Raw genomic sequence first — 14405 nt, 5'->3', positions numbered from 1 at the left:
TCGATACCAGAGTTAAATTTATGGTGCGGCCAGAAAAAAGCCCGCGGAGCGTTAACAGCCCTTTTACCACCAAACTCCAAATCTAGGCCTTAGGGTTTATTTTACAGGTAAGTATTTAGTTTTAAATAGAAATAATTTATTAAAGTATAGTGTAGTGTTAGGTGTAATTGTAACTTAGGTTAGTTTTTATTTTACAGGTTAATTTCTCTTTATTTTACTAGGTAGCTATTAAATAGTTAATAACTATTTAATAGCTATTGTACCTAGTTAAAATAAATTGAAAGTTGCCTGTAAAATAAAAATAAATCCTAAGATAGCTACAATATAATTATTATTTATATTGTAGCTATATTAGGGTTTATTTTAAAGGTAAGTATTTAGTTTTAAATAGGATTAAGTTAGTTAATAAGAGAAATATTATTTAGATTTATTTAATTAATATTTAAGTTAGGGGGGTGTTAGGGTTAGTGTTAGACTTAGGTTTAGGGGTTAATAATTTTATTACAGTGGCGGCGGTGTAGGGGGGGCAGGATAGGGGTTAATAAATGTATTATAGGTGGCGACGGTGTAGGGGGGGCAGGATAGGGGTTAATAAATGTATTATAGATGGCAATGGTTTAGGGGGGGTAATAAATTTAATATAGGTTGCGGCGGGGTCCGAGAGCGGCAGTTTAGGGGTTAAACTATTTATTTAGTTGTGGCGAGGTCCGGGATCGGCAGGATAAGGGTTAATAACTTTATTATAGAGGGCGGCGGTATAGGGGGGCAGGATAGGGGTTAATAGGTATCATGTAGGTGGCGGCGGGGTCTGGGAGCGGCTGTTTAGGGGTTAATACATATATTATAGTTGCGGCGGGGACCGGGAGCGGCGGTTTAGGGGTTAACATATTTATTATAGCTTGCGGTGGGCTCCGGGAACGGCGGTTTAGGGGTTAATCAGTTTATTATAGTGGCGGTGGGCTCCGGGAGCGGCGGTTTAGGGGGTAATAACTTTATTTAGTTGCGGCGGTGTAGGGGGGCAGATTAGGGGTGTTTAGACTCGGGGTACATGTTAGGGTGTTAGGTGCAGAAGTTTCCCATAGAAATCAATGGGATGTCTGGCAGCAGCGAACATGAACTTTCGCTATGGTCAGACTCCCATTGATTCCTATGGGATCCGCCGCCTCCAGGGCGGCGGTTTGAAAACCAGGTACGCTGGGCCGGAAAAGTGCCGAGCGTACCTGCTAGTTTTTTGTTAACTAGCAAAAGTAGTCAGATTGTGCCGCACGTGTGTGCGGAACATCTGGAGTGACGTAAGAATCGATCTGTGTCAGACTGAGTCCGGTGGATCGAAGCTTACGTCACTAAATTCTACTTTTGCCGGTATCTAGGGCTTGATAACTAAGGCGAATCAGCCTCGCCTCAAATACGCTGCGGAATTCCAGCGTATTTGAGGTTGACGGCTTGATAACTACCCCCCTTTGCCTTTAAACTATACTCAGTGGTTGAATTATGCATTTCTGTAGGTCAGCGCTTTGGTCAGCCAACAGCATGGAGTACAGAGGGAAATCATAGAGCTGCAACAGCGTCTAGAGGAGCAGGAATGGGACATCTTGAAATTGCAGGTGGAAAATCTCAAGTTCCTTGCAAGCCTCCATGAAACCAAAGGGGAGTTAAGTGCTACAGAGGGGAAGGTTGTTACAGAACAGTGAATGTGCAATGGAACCATTACTTACATCAGATGTTATCTAGGGTTGGCCAGAAATACAAAGAGTCAACATAACCTAAATGAAAATGATTGTATCTGATCAGGAAGATGCATGTAATACCTCTCACATGGCCTAATCACACTAATAAGACACAAATAAAACATTAGCATACAGGTGAAACTCGAAAAATTAGAATATCGAGCAAAAGTTCATTTATTTCACTAATGCAACTTAAAAGGTGAAACTAATATATGAGATAGACTCATTACATGCAAAGCAAGATAGTTCAAGCCGTGATTTGTCATAATTGTGATGATTATGGCTTACAGCTCATGACAACCCCAAATCCACACTCTCAGAAAATTAGTATATTGTGAAAAGGTGCAATATTCTAGGCTCAAAGTGTCCCACTCTAATCAGTTAATTAAGCCATAACACCTGCAAAGGGTTCCTGAGCCTTTAAACGGTCTCTCAGTCTGGTTCAGTAGGAATCACAATCATGGGAAAAACTGCTGACCTGACAGTTGTGCAGAAAACCATCATTGACACCCTCCATAAGGAGGGAAAGCCTCAAAAGGTAATTGCAAAAGAAGTTGGATGTTCCCAAAGTGCTGTATCAAAGCACATTAATAGAAAGTTATGTGGAAGGGAAAAGTGTGGAAGAAAAAGGTGCACAAGCAGCAGGGATGACCGCAGCCTGGAGAGGATTGTCAGGAAAGGGCCATTCAAAAGTGTTGGGGACTTTCACAAGGAGTGGACTGAGGCTGGAGTCAGTGCATCAAGAGCCACCACACACAGACGGATCCTGGACATGGGCTTTAAATGTCGTATTCCTCTTGTCAAGCCACTCCTGAACAACAAACAACGTCAGAAGCATCTTACCTGGGCTAAAAAAAAACAGACCTGGTCTGTTGCTCAGTGGTCAAAAGTCCTCTTTTCTGATGAGAGCAAATTTTGCATCTCATTTGGAAACCAAGGACCCAGAGTATGGAAGAAGAATGGAGAGGCACACACTGCAAGATGCTTGAAGTCCAGTGTGAAGTTTCCACAGTCTGTGTTGATTTGGGGAGCCATGTCATCTGCTGGTGTTGGTCCACTGTGCTTCATTAAGTCCAGCGTCAACGCAGCCGTCTACCAGGAGATTTTGGAGCACTTCATGCTTCTTTCCACAGATGAGCTCTATGGGGATGCTGACTTCATTTTCCAGCAGGACTTGGCACCTGCCAACACTGCCAAAAGGATCAAAACCTGGTTCAATGACCGTGGGATTACTGTGCTTGATTGGCCAGCAAACTCGCCTGGCCTGAACCCCATAGAGAATCTATGGGGCATTGCCAAGAGAAAGATGAGAGACATGAGACCGAACAATGCAGAAGAGCTGAAGGCCGCTATTGAAGCATCCTGGTCTTCCATAACACCTCAGCAGTGCCACAGGCTGATAGCTACCATACCACGCCGCATTGAGGCAGTAATTGCTGCAAAAGGGGCACAAACCAAGTACTGAGTACATACAGTATGCATGCTTATACTTTTCAGAGGTCCGATATTGTTCTATGTACAATCCTTGTTTTATTGATTGCATGTAATATTATAATTTTCTGAGATTGTGGATTTGGGGTTTTCATGAGCTGTAAGCCATAATCATCACAATTATGACAAATCACGGCTTGAACTACCTTGCTTTGCATGTAATGAGTCTATCTCATATATTAGTTTCACCTTTTAAGTTGCATTAGTGAAATAAATGAACTTTTGCACGATATTCTAATTTTTCGAGTTTCACCTGTATATCATGTATTACAAACCAACTCCCTTAGTCTTGTGCACTGCAGTATGGGAGCCCTGAACTAGAACATAGAAGAATATGGAGTTGAATTTCAGGCTGATAATGTTAGCTGTTCATTTTGCACAGAAAAGGAAGTGAGGGTTATTACTACACCTACAATTATCCATTATTATCTGGTTCACAACCCAATGCCTACTCACTCTCCTGCACATTCTTATAAAGACTAGGGTATAAACTGTACTTATATTATGGTTCACCATGGTCCTGTTATTTCTTGCAGCAAAATAGAGCAGTTGGCTCTTGTAGAGTTCGATGTGAGTCATTTTGAGTTTACATTTTTTTATCTAACATTCTATCACCTAGATTATGAGTTTTGCCTTACGGTTTTAACGCTGAAAAATGACTATTTCAGCGTAAAAACAGTAACGCAGAGTCGTGTCGGTATAGCTATACTGCAAGTATTTTAGCCTGTAACGCAATGTCAATCCCGCACTCAAAAAAATTACGTTTTTGCGTGGGATTTCCATAGCGCCGGTATTACAAGTTGAGCGGTGAGGCTAAAATGCTTGCATTACAGCCTATACCGACACGATCCATTTCGCTATCTGAAAGCAGTAGTTATGAGTTTTGCGCCACAAAAATGTTTCACAAAACTCATAACTAAAGTGTTACAAAGTACACTAACACCCATAAACTACATGTTAACCCCTAAACCGAGGCCCTCCCGCATCACACACACTATTTAAAACTTATTAGCTCCTAATCTGCCGCCCGCCCACATCCCCGCCACTATAATAAAGTTATTAAAACCTATTCCGCCGCCCCCCGCCACCGCCTTCCCTAACTTAACCTATTAACCCCTAAACCGCCAGCCCCCCCACATCGCCACTACTAAATAAACTGAATAACCCCTAAAACGTCATTAGCTCTCATCCTATTGGCTGTTCAAATCAGTAGCTTTGATTAGTAGCTCTGCCCCTATTGGCTGATTTTAATTTCAAGAATCAAATCAGCCAATAGGAATGCAAGGGACGCCATTTTGAAAAGGCTCCCTTGCATTGAAGATCCAGTGTACTGCGGTGATCGTATGAAGAGGACGCTCCGCGCCCGATGTCTTCAAGGATGGATCTGTTCCGCGCCGCCGGGATGAAGATAGAAGACGCCGCCGGGATAAAGATAGAAGATGTTGCCTGTATGAAGATAGAAGATGCCGCCTGGATGAAGACTTCTCGCCGCCTTGATGAAGACTTCTCACTGCCTGGATGAGGATGGATGTTCAGACTTCCTAAACTGTGAGTGGATCTTCTGGGGTTAGTGTTAGTTTTTTTTTTAAATCTTTTTGGGTGTTTTTTTTTTTTTAGATTAGGGTTTGGGCTTTTTTAAAAGAGCTGAATGCCCTTTTCAGGGCAACGTAAAAGAGCTGAATGCCCTTTCAATGGCAATGTTCATACAAACTCTAGGTTTTTGTTAGAGTTAGGTTTTTTATTTTGGCGGGTTGGTTGGGTGGTGGGTTTTACTGTTGGGGGGTCTTTGTATTTTTTTACAGGTAAAAGAGCTGATTTCTTTAGAGCAATGTCCTACAAAAGGCCCTTTTAAGGGCTATTGGTAGTTTATTGTAGGCTAGGGTTTTTTTTTATTTTGGGGGGCTTTTTATTTTTATAGGGCTGTAAGATTAGGTGTAATTGTTTTTATTTTGGATCATTTCATTTGTTATTTTTCATAATTTAGTGTTTGTTACTTTTTTGTAATTTAGTATTTTTTATTTTTTTTAAGATAGGAATATTGTAATTTTAATATAAAGTTAGGGGATTTCTAGGTTTAGGGGTTAATAGTTTAATTTAGTTTTTTGTGATGTGGGGGGCTGGCAGTTTAGGGGTTAATAGGTTTATTTAGTGGTGGTGATGTGGGAGGCCAGAGGTTTAGGGGTTAATAACTTTATTTAGTGGCGGCAATGTCGGGGAGCGGAGGAATAGGGGTTAATAGCTTTTTTATAGTGGCTGCGATTAGGGGTGTTTAGACTTGGGGTTTATGTTAGGGTGTTAGGTTTAAACGTAACTTAGACATCAATGGGCTTGCGTTACGGAGGTGTTAGTTTTTTTTTTTATGTCTATGGGGAAAGTGTGCATTAGCACGTCAAAGCAGTCCTTGACTTTTGTGTGGTATGGAGCTTATCGCCAGCATATCGCACGCACAAAGCCGCTTTTCAGAAACTTGTAATGGCAGCGCTATGGGGGGTGAAATAACGAAACTTTTGTTGCGTTTGTTTCGCTCCCTCAATAGCGCAAAACTCGTAATCTAGGCGATGGTTTGGTATAATCCAATGGTTCATATATTAATGGTGTAAAACCATGTTAAATGTATTATATCTATACACACCTACTCATACACACACACACACACACACAAACATATAACGCACACATATAAACATACACGCACAAATTATAGCTGAGATCATTAATTCGCTCATTGTGAAGCACACATGTATCTAGCAAAAATAAATATTGCATATAATCTATTTTTTTTATCAAGCACACACAGTTTTATTAGATTTGAAAACATTTTAATAAGAGGGAACAAAGATAGATTATTGTATTTGCTGGGATTAAATTGTAAAACAAATAACCAATTTCGCCCCAGGAGATTTGTGTTACATGCTTTTTATATGAGAAGCAACATTTCACAAGATTATTTAATGCTGCATATAAAAACTAAACACAAAAGCCTTTGAAATGTATAATATAACTTTAAAAGGTAGTAGTGTATTAGTTGTGTATTATAAAACAGTTGAATTTATTATAGACACATAAGTAAATGCCTAGTGGTTGTAAAGAAGTATAATTCAGATATAGAGGTAGACAGGGCCTGAGTGGAACTAAAACAGGTCCAAGTATTTTAACGAAGAACAGCCCTCTCCTCCCAATATAGTTGCATCCAAATTTAACTAGCTCTATGGCTTTTGTTACTTACTAGAGAGGTATACTATATATATATATATATATATATATATACACAACACACAGAAAACCTGGCACTCACCAACAGATACTCAGTAATGTTTAAAAGCAAAACTGGGGGAAGTCAGTTACATTTCGCGCCAAATGATCAAGCCCAGGACCACGTCAATGTCTCCCCCCTCCTGGGACCCCAAACTAGCACCCACAAAATGCCTACTGTCAAACAAACCAACTGGGAACCTCCCAGGGTGACACATGCTTTTGCAATCTCCCCTATGTAAATACAAAACACAGGAATGGACCCAGGGATAGGCAGGAACCAAGGCTGTGGCGGACATTTTCTAAAGTAAAGACCTTAGTGAAGGACACCAAGGTACATTTCAAATTAAAAACATCATTATATAGTGCTGAATGTTATTATACTGATGCAGATACCACTGATCCTATAACCAGCCCTCCTCTGGCTATACCCATGAGCCAGTGTCACTACTGTGTCATTATATAGTGCTGGGTGTTATTATACTGATGCAGATACCACTGACCCTATAACCAGCCCTCCTCTGGCTATACCCATGTGCCAGTGCCACTACTGTGTCTTTGTATAGAGCTGGGTGTTATTATACAGATGCAGATACACATCCAGTATTTCACTCAGGCTTTATTTATTCCATAACTTATCACCCAATATCCCTAGCAGTCTCTTGACAAGCCAATAACTTTATTCACACTACATATTCTCCCTTTCCTATTATTTAATCAGAAAGAAAAGATATACTAAGGGTGTGAATCACAACCTTAGTATATATTTTCTTTCAAATTAAATACTACTTATAATAAACCTCAGGTGCTGGTTGAAGTGCTTTACCTTTGCATATAAAGCTCCAGAGACACAGTGGCAGCTTACTTCTTGAATCTTCCCTCTCTCTCAGTCTCCCTCAGAGTCATTTTCCCGGTACTAAGCAGCATCACGTGGGAGTGGCCACAACCCTGTAAAACGTGGTGCCGCGTGTGTCAAGGAGGAGTCATGACCAGCATTCATCTGTCCTACTCCTCCCTCCCCGCAGCAAAATGGGCAGTGAACACTGCAAGGGCCAGTCACGGACACCAGTGTCCTTGTACGGACACCTTGCCTATCCCTGGATATATATATATAAACACAGGAATGGACCGCACTCACAGACTGGACTGGGTACACATCCCAAGCCACTGTTAACTCCACAGCCCTGAATACTGACAGACAGCTGCACAGCTCCCAGCAACCCAGGCAGTCAACCCCTGAGGTTCCCAGTTGGTTTGTTTGAAAGTATGCATTTTGTGGGTGCTGGTTTGGGGTCCCAGGATGGGGGAGACCTTGACGTGGTCCTGGGCTTGATCCTTTGGTGCTAAATGTAACTGGCTTCCCCCAGTTTTGCTTTTAAACATTACTGAGTATCTGCTGGTGAGTGCCAGGTTTTCTGTGTGTTGTGTTTATAATGTTTGTAATGGACAAAAACACCTGGCCTTACCTGATCTGCTGTTTGCGGCACGGTGTGGGGAAAAGTGGGCGTGACCGGATGTGAGCGGGGACGTGGCCGGATGTGGCGGGGACGTGGCCGGGCATGGTGGGGGCGGGGCGGGCGTGGTCAGCGCGAGAGACAGGGGAGAGAGATAGAAAGACAGGGGGAGAAACAAAAAGAGATGGGAAAGAGCTAAAGAGAGTGGAAGAGAGAGCAAAAGAGTGGTGAAAGAGCAAAAGAGAGGGGGGAGAGAGAGCAAAATAGAGGGGAAAGAGCAAAAGAGAGGGGGAAGAGCAAAAGAGAGAGAAAAAGAGAGGGGGAGAGAGAGAAAATAAGATAGAGAAAGAGAGAGAGCAAAAGAGAGGGGAAGAGAGAGAGCAAAAGAGAGGGGGGAGAGAGAGCAAAAGAAGAGAGGGGGGAGAGAGAGAGAAATAGAGGGGGAGATGGGGGAGAGAGGGGGAGAGAGAGCAAAAGAGAGGGGGAGAGAGAGCAAAAGAGAGGGGGAGAGAGAGCAATAGAGAGGGGGAGAGAGCAAAAGAGAATGATGGAGAGAGAGCAAAAGAGAGGGGAGAGAGACAGAGCAAAAGAGAGTTGGGATAGAGAGCAAAAGAGAGGGGGAGAGAGAGAGCAAAAGAGAGGTGGGATAGAGAGCAAAAGAGAGGGGGAGAGAGAGAGCAAAAGAGAGGGATGGAGAGAGAGAAAAAAAGAGAGGGTGGAGAGAGAGCAATAGAGAGGGGGAGAGAGCAAAAGAGAATGATGGAGAGAGAGCAAAAGAGAGGGGAGAGAGACAGAGCAAAAGAGAGGTGGGATAGAGAGCAAAAGAGAGGGGGAGAGAGAGAGCAAAAGAGAGGGATGGAGAGAAAGAGCAAAAGAGAGGGATGGAGAGAGCAAAAGAGAGGGGAGAGAGACAGCGCAAAAGAGAGGGGGGGAGAGAGAGCGCAAAAGAGAGGGGGGAGAGAGAGAGAGTGCAAAAGAGAGGGGGGAGATAGGGTGTAAAAGAGACGGGGGAGATAGAGCGCAAAAGAGATGGGGGAGATAGAAAGAGCGCAAAAGAGAGGGGGGAGAGAGAGCAAAAGAGGGTGGTGGGAGAGAGAGCAAAAGAGAGGGGGAGAGAAAGCAAAAGAGAGGGGGGAGAGAGGGAGCAAAAGAGAGGGGAAAGACCAAAAGAGAGGGGACGTGAGAAAGGGCGTGGCCCGTGCATGGCAGGGGCATGGCCAGGCGTGGCGGGGGTGGGGTGTGGCTGATAGAAAGACAGAAAAAAAGAGATGGGAAAGAGCTAGAGAGTGGAAGAGAGAGCAAAAGAGAGGCGGGAAGAGCAAAAGAGAGGGGGAGAGAGAGCAAAATAGAGGGGAAAGAGCAAAAGAGAGGGGAAAGAGCAAAAGAGAGGGAAGGGAGAGCAAAAGAGAGGTGGAGAGAAAATAAGAGAGGAGGGAGAGAGAGCAAAAGAAGAGAGGGGAAAGAGAGCAAAAGAAGAGAGGGGGAGAGGGGGGAGTGAGGAGGGAGAGAGAGCAAAAGAGAGGGAGAGAGCAATAGAGAGGGCGAGGGAGAGAAAAAGAGAGGGGGGAAAGAGAGCAAAAGAGGGGGGGAGAGAGAGCAATAGAGAGGGGGAGAGAGAGAGCAATAGAGAGGGATGGAGAGAGAGCGAAAGAGAGGGGAGAGAGACAGAGCAAAAGAGAGGGGGGGAGAGAGAGAGCAAAAGAGAGGGGGGAGAGAGAGCAAAAGAGAGGGGGAGAGAGAAAAAGCAAAAGAGAGGGATGGAGAGAGAGAGCAAAAGAGAGGGGAGAGAGAGAGAGCAAAAGAGAGGGGGAGAGAGAGCAAAAGAAGAGAGGGGGAGAGAGAGAGGGGGGGAGAGGGGGAGTGAGGGGGGAGAGAGAGCAAAAGAGAGGGGGGAGAGAGAGCAATAGAGAGGAGGAGAGAGAGAAAAAGAGAGGGGGGAAAGAGAGCAAAAGAGGGGGAGAGAGAGGGGGAGAGATAGCAAAAGAGAGGGATGGAGAGAGTGCGAAAGAGAGGGGAGAGAGACAGAGCAAAAGAGAGGGGGGAGAGAGAGAGCAAAAGAGAGGGGGAGAGAGAGCAAAAGAGAGGGGGAGAGAGAAAGGGCAAAAGAGAGGGATGGAGAGAAAGAGCAAAAGAGAGGGAAGAGAGACAGAGCAAAAGAGAGGGGGAGAGAGAGAGCAAAAAAGAGAGGGGGAGAGAGAGCGCAAAAGAGAGGGGGAGAGAGCGCAAAAGAGAGGGGGGAGATAGAGCACAAAATATACGGGGGAGATAGAGCGCAAAGAGAGGGGGGAGAGAGAGAGTGCAAAAGAAAGGGGGGAAAGAGAGTGAGCGCAAAAGAGAGTGGGGATAGAGCGCAAAAGAGAGGGGGAGAGAGAGAGAGCAAAAGAGAGGGGGAGAGAGAGAGCGCAAAAGAGAGGGGGTAGAGGGAGCAAAAGAGAGGGGGAGAGAGAAAGAGCAAAAGAGAGGGAGAGAGAGACAGAGCAAAAGAGAGGGGGAGAGAGAGCAAAAGAAGAGAGGGGGGAGAGAGGGGGGAGAGAGGGGGGAGAGAGGGGGAGAGAGAGGGGGAGTGAGGGGGGAGAGAGAGCAAAAGAGAGGGGGGAGAGAGAGCAATAGAGAGGGGGATAGAGAGAAAAAGAGAGGGGGAAAGAGAGCAAAAGAGGAAGAGAGAGAGCAATAGAGAGGGGGAGAGAGAGCAAAAGAGAGGGATGAGAGAGAGCGAAAGAGAGGGTAGAGAGACAGAGCAAAAGAGAGGGGGGAGAGAGAGAGCAAAAGAGAGGGGAGAGAGAGCAAAAGAGAGGGGGAGAGAGAAAGAGCAAAAGAGAGGGATGGAGAGAAAGAGCAAAAGAGAGGGAAGAGAGACAGAGCAAAAGAGAGGGGGAGAGAGAGAGCAAAAAAGAGAGGGGGAGAGAGAGCGCAAAAGAGAGGACGAGAGAGCGCAAAAGAGAGGGGGAAGATAGAGCACAAAATATACGGGGGAGATAGAGCGCAAAAGAGAGGGGGGAGAGAGAGAGCACAAAAGAGAGTGGGGAGAGAGAGAGCACGCAAAAGAGAGTGGGGAGAGAGAGCGCAAAAGAGAGGGGAGAGAGAGAGAGAGCAAAAGAGAGGGGAGAGAGAGAGCGCAAAAGAGAGGGGGGAGAGAGAGCAAAAGAGAGGGAGAGAGAGAAAGAGCAAAAGAGAGGGATGGAGAGAGAGAGCAAAAGAGAGGGGAGAGAGACAGAGCAAAAGAGAGGGGGAGAGAGAGCAAAAGAAGAGAGGGGGGAGAGAGGGGGGGAGTGAGGGGGAGAGAGAGCAAAAGAGAGGGGGGAGAGAGAGCAATAGAGAGGGGGGATAGAGAGAAAAAGAGAGGGGGGAAAGAGAGCAAAAGAGGGGGAGAGAGAGCAATAGAGAGGGGGAGAGAGAGAGCAAAAGAGAGGGATGAGAGAGAGCGAAAGAGAGGGTAGAGAGACAGAATAAAAGAGAGGGGGGAGAGAGAGAGCAAAAGAGAGGGGGAGAGAGAGCAAAAGAGAGGGGGAGAGAGAAAGAGCAAAAGAGAGGGATGGAGAGAAAGAGCAAAAGAGAGGGAAGAGAGACAGAGCAAAAGAGAGGGGGAGAGAGAGAGCAAAAAAGAGAGGGGGAGAGTGCAAAAGAGAGGGGGAGAGAGCGCAAAAGAGAGGGGGGAGATAGAGCACAAAATATACGGGGGAGATAGAGCGCAAAAGAGAGGGGGGAGAGAGAGAGAACGCAAAAGAGAGGGGGAGAGAGAGAGCACGCAAAAGAGAGTGGGGAGAGAGAGAGCGCAAAAGAGAGGGGGAGAGAGAGAGTGCAAAAGATAGGGGGAGAGAGAGAGAGAGAGCAAAAGAGAGGGGGAGAGAGAGAGCGCAAAAGAGAGGGGGGAGAGCGCAAAAGAGAGAGGGGAGAGAGCAAAAGAGAGGGGGGAGAGAGCAAAAGAGAGGCTGGAGAGAGAGCATAAGAGAGGGGGGAGAGAAAGCAAAAGAGAGTGGGGAGAGAGGGAGCAAAGGAGAGGGGAAAGAGCAAAAGACAGGGGAGAGAGACCAAAAGAGGGGGGGGAGAGAGAGAGAGCAAAAGAGAGTGGGTAAAGCAAAAGAGAGGGGAGAGAGAGCAAAAGAGAGGGGGGAGAGAGAGAGCAAAAGAGAGGGGGAGGGAGAGAGAGCAAGGGGTGGGACCGCTGTACTGCAAAAAATGGCCTGTGTAAACGGGCTTTAGGACTAGTATGTATATATATATATATATATATATATATATGGCTCTAACCTAATTATATTAATTATGTAATTGAGCAGGCAACTCCTCCTATAAGCATTTCAAACAAACCCCTCTTTTTACACAGCATTGGCCTTTAAAAATAATATGGGATTTAAACTCATTCATTACATTTAGGATTTACTTAAATTAGGTGATGGAATATTTAAGGCTAGTAGGTGAATATTATCTCACCCTTATATATGTCTTACCCAGATATTCTGATGTCTACAGTAGTTATATCTCTATACTTATTTGTACTCACTTTGAATTATTTGTACATTTGATGGTCTGATAATGTTTTTGTATGTTATTTATTCTTTTTTTTTTTTTATTTAAGACCTTCCAGCATTGCTTCCAGGGCCTTGCAAAAATGTGTACCCCTCACATTGGTGAGGATACTTATGAAGTGGAACAAGTTCCTGAAGTATTTAAGTGTTTTCAGACAATTATTTATTCTGTATATTTATTTATTAATTCATGTATATAGTTTGTTATGGTAATGTTATAATATAATGTTTTATGTTAAGATTTATCTTAAGTTTTATAAGAATATGAAACACACTGACATAACATCAAATTTTAAAACAAATGCATACTAGTTTATTAAAAAGGGTATTTAAATATATCCATCCAGATACTTTAAAAAGGAAGTACATTCTTAATTTAAAAAGTGCCCAAAAATATAAAAATAAATAGTTATACATCATGTGTCAATATCCGTTTCATCACATTTTTGCTTTTCCTTGTTTTGCAGGTGTTGTGGATCTGTCTGTAGTGAGCTTTGTATCATCTGGTCTTGCAGCTTTTGATGGTGTCACCTGGTCTCTTAACAGTGATACTTTCAACAGGATGCCTGTACCATCTGGCCCTTCCAGCATTTGTGTCCTCTGGTATCACAGCAGCAATTGTTTGAGCAAGCAGTCTGAATCATCTGGCCTTTCAGAATGGTGTCTCTTGTCTTCTCAGAAGTGGTCTTGTGTATCCTGGTCATCTAGCAGCAAGACTCTTGATATCTGTCATTTCAACATCAAATCTATGTACTTCCTGGCCACTCAAAACCCTGGGTCTAGCAACATCTTTGCAGCAAACCAGTCTCTTGCGGCTCTCAACATCGAGCCATTTTTCCTGAAAAGGGATGGACGATTTAACATCATTGTCCTCTCCTTGCTCTATTTCAACAAAGGAAAATAAGTGTTTATCAGAAAGTATGCTTAGTATATAGAGCATATGGTGTGTGTTTTTGTGAGTGTAAGGAGATATAAAAAGGTGTGTGAATGACCAGTAACATGGGCTGAAGCTTGATGCAGAGTTACTGCTCATATGGCTTTGCAACAAAATACTAGATCTAAAAGAAGCACTAATAGTTAAGCTAAAACCTCACAGGAACCTATATTACCTAATTGTAAGAATATGCTATTTAATTATAGTAATATATACAGTGTACAGTATATATGTATATATATATATATATATATATATATATATATACAGGTAGCCCTCAGTTTACGCCGGGGTTAGGTTCCAGAAGGGATGGTTGTAAATCGAAACCATTGTAAATTGAAACCCAGTTTATAATGTAAGTCAATGGGAAGTGAGAGAGTTAGGTTCCAGGCCCCTCTCAAAATTGGCATAAGTAACACACACCGAGATTACGAGTTTTGCAGTAACAGGGGTGCGTTGCTAACAAGCTTTTTTTTGTTAACGCTCCCTTAAGACAACGCTGGTATTACAGGTTTTTTTAAACCCGGTGTTAGCCGCAATACCAGCGTTGCTTACGGTAGCGGTAAGCTGGCTAAACGTGCTCATGCAGGATTTCCCCATAGGAAACAATGGGGCTGAGCCGACTGAAAAAAAACAGCGTTCAGCTCATAACGCAGCCCCATTGATTCCTATGGGGAAATGAATTTTATGTCTACACCTAACACCCTAACATGAACCCCGAGTCTAAACACCCCTAATCTTACACTTATTAACCCCTAATCTGCCGTCCCCGACATCGTCGCCACATACATTATAATTATTAACCCCTACTCTGCCGTTCCGGACACCGCCGCCACCTACATTATGCCTATGAACCCCTAATCTGCTGCCCCCAACATCTCCGAACCCTACATTATATTTATTAACCCCTAATCTGCCCCCCCAATGTCGCCACAACCTACCTACACTTATTAACCCCTAATCTGCCGCCGCCAATGTCGCCGCCACTATAATAAAGTTATTAACCCCTAAACCTAAGTCT

Source organism: Bombina bombina, chromosome 1, assembly GCF_027579735.1.
Source record: "Bombina bombina isolate aBomBom1 chromosome 1, aBomBom1.pri, whole genome shotgun sequence".
NCBI lineage: Eukaryota > Metazoa > Chordata > Amphibia > Anura > Bombinatoridae > Bombina > Bombina bombina.
This window is presented reverse-complemented; position numbering follows the sequence as displayed.